The sequence below is a fragment of the Otolemur garnettii genome, unplaced genomic scaffold, assembly GCF_000181295.1.
Source record: "Otolemur garnettii isolate 467f Iridium unplaced genomic scaffold, OtoGar3 scaffold00247, whole genome shotgun sequence".
Classification (NCBI taxonomy): domain Eukaryota; kingdom Metazoa; phylum Chordata; class Mammalia; order Primates; family Galagidae; genus Otolemur; species Otolemur garnettii.
Window position 1 is genome coordinate 235916 of NW_003852642.1, and position 3423 is coordinate 239338.

The window sequence follows — 3423 nt, forward strand, 5'->3', positions numbered from 1 at the left end:
ATAAGATACTTTTAAAAGAGGTGATGAACACTTTCTATTTTGGATTTTCAGGTATGTCAAAGACATTTTATTATTTTATTTTATTATTATTATTTTGAGATAGAGTCTCACTCTGTTGTCCCAGGCTTGAGTGCAGCATCATCATAGCTCATAGCAACTTCAAACTCCTGGGCTCAAGTGATCCTTTTGCCTCAGCTCCCGAGTAGCTGGACTATGGGCATGCACCACCATGCCTGGCTAGTTTTTAAATTTTTTTAGGTAGAGACAAGGTCTCACTCTTGCTCAGGCTGGTCTCAAACTCCTAAACTCAAATAATCCACCTGCCTAGGCTCTCACGGTGCTAGGATTATAGGTGAGCCATTGTGCCATGCCTGAAGACGTTTTAACCATAAAAGCTATTTTCTTTCATGGTATTCCTGAAGAGAAGAAACCTACTACTTATTAGGTAATTGCCCCAGAAGAGTCCCTTCCCCCCAAAAGCCCCTTCCCCAGAAAGCCCCTTCCTGCTTTCAAACAGAATAAGACTAGTTGTCTCACTCTTCAAGTTTCAACAGCAAGTTGCTTACTAGACATCTTATCTCCCAATTGTAAAACTTACTTCATCTCCTTGTCCCAAATACCTGCTGAAAAATTCAAACTTATGACCTGCCCCTAACAGCTCTTCCCACCACCGCAGTAACTCCTTATTGGCTAATCTACCATCCTGTTATCTTTCTGAGACTTCCCCTAACCCAACCTATAGAAGGGTGCACTTTGCTTTTGATTTCTCTCTTCTCTTTTCTCTCCTCCTTGGTGCTGCTATGCAGCGTCCTTCCCTCACCAATAAAGACCTTTTTCGTACAAGCCTTGGTGGTCTGTGAGATCTCTGCCTGTTGGGTGCTGCCCTTTCACTACTTTTTCTGTTTTATAAATAGAGATTAGAGTAAATATTTGAAACTGACTAATTCAGTTTCTATGAAAATGTTGAACTTTTCATTACAAATCCTGAGAAGTGATCAGTGCCCTTTGGTAGGGGACATTTAGGCATAGGGAACTCACCTGTGAAAAATCTGACTCCTTCTCAGTCAATAAGAGATGGTAGAAAGCCCTTCCTTAAGTACATTTTAAAAAACTCTTGCATGACTTCTGTGTCTGCACACAGCTCACGAATCCTAATTCACCTCTCTTCTCCTGTTTAATGCTATTTAGGTAAGCTGCAGAGAACAGGGCTGTATCTGTCTTCTTCACCTTTTTACGCCCTGAACTTGGCTCAGTGTCTGACTCACAAAGGTTTGCAATAAATACTAAGCAAATAAATAACATGGGAGACTCTACTTATTTCCTCTGTTTTCTTTTTTCCAGGTTACTCCAAAAAAGATGTGGTCATGATCTTTTTTAGAAAAAAGTGGGATAAACTTTGGAAAGTAAACTCCATATACTCCTTTCTCCCGTTTAGATACACTGTCACTTTTTTTTTTACCTTGGTGGTTTGGATGATCTTTCAAGGTCAGCTTTGTCCAGCTGCTTGACCTCTGACCAACAACAGGCCGTGCTCACGGGGTGCCAGAGACTAAGGAGGGAAGAAAGGATGACAGGATACTCTTGGTTGGTTCCCTCCTGCAGCTTGGGTGCCTATAACCAAGGCTGGGGTAGACCTTTGCAACTCCAATTACTTTTGGGATTGTGGAATCACCTTCTGACCCTGCTCTCATGCCTGCTTGTAGTGATGGTTGTCTAGTGTTACTGCTACCTCTGGGGTGCTTTATCGTGCCTTATTAGTATGCTCTTTAACCCTAGCCATAAATTTAATACGAATATTAATTTAGTCCTCTTTCATCTTTCATTTTGAGCATGCTATTTCTTTCTGGGACTTCAAAGGATACAGAAAATTTGTATTTTTCTCCTGTAAATGCACCTGATCCTTGAATAACATGGGTTTGAACTACATTCGGTCCACTTATTCATAGATTTTTCTTCTACCTCTGCCAGCTCTGAGACAGCAAGATGAATCCCTCATATTTTCCTCCTCCTTAGCCTACTCAGCATGGAGACAGTGAGGGTGAAGACCTTTGTGATGGTTCACTGGCTCCACCCCCTCCTGGATTTGTTTAAAAATCAATGGTAAATGGAAATAAGTAAAAAAGTGGTTTTCCTTTAATATAAGTTTATTGTATTTAAAATCATCTGTACTTCTTTTGATATATAATGGCTAAATATATTTATGTTTTGCCAGAAAAAAGTATTGTGAAACTTTCAAATGTGATACACATATCACTAGATATCTTCAATGTGTGTGTTGTCTGTGCCAGTCTTTGGGATTGTATAATTCTATGGAGTTTGAGCTTTTTCCTGTCTTTGAGCTATTTTATAAGTCTTTAAATTATAGAGAACTGACAATAATGCAAATAATTCTTGTTCTAGAATTGAAAATGTTGTCTGCTGGAGGTTCAGTACCCTTCCCTAAAAATTGCACATAAAGCCAATTGTACCTTTATTTCTAAATACATTACACATCTCTGATTGAACAACGTTTAAATGTAGTCCATTGAATTCTTCTTTAGACTGATTATAATCTTGCTAGTTCCATCATTAATGAGACAACAAAGTACTTGCCATGTGTTCATTTCCTACATGTTTGAAAGTCATGACATATGCATCTTTTGGGAAACTACTTTTGACTTTCACTACTTTCTAATACTTTTTTTAAGTATTAGAATTACTTAAAAGATCTGAAAGACTCACAAAAATTCACATTTCTTACCCTGTTATTTCATCATGTGTTGTTCAGAATTATTGTATTTGGACCTTGTTTCTATTTAAATAACTATAAAAATTTCTTTTAAAACTTCAAAATCAGTGAAAACAAAATATGCTTTTAAATAACGTTGTGATTAACCTTGTTAACCTTTTTTCTAGTCCCCATACCAGACTTGGCTAATATGAATATTCTAAACAATATAGCAAAACCAAGTTGTTATAAAAATTACGTCAATTTGGCCATGATGTGCACACCTGTGTGTATTGGGGTGGTGGGAAGAAAATGTAATTAAATATAGTATTAAGCTCTATTTAAAAATTAATAAATAAATTCATTTTGAAATATTTATTAATTATCTACTATGTGCATTCTAGGAAGTAGAGATATCACAGTGAAAAAGAAAAAGAAAAACAGATAAAGTTTCTATTTTCATGTCCTAGTAGGAAGAGAGAGTAGATAGCAAATTTAAGAAGGCATTATGTAGTACATCATATTGAAATGCCTGTCATGAGAGAAATAAAGCTGAGGAAATGATGTGTGGGGTCTGCGGAGAGGGATCCTTGCTCACAAGGTAGTCAGAGAAACCTTCCTGCATAACCAAACCTGCAGGAATTGAGGAAGGAGTGAAGAAGGTATCTACAGAAAGAGGTTCCAGGTAGAAATATCAGCAAGTGAAAAGTCCCTGA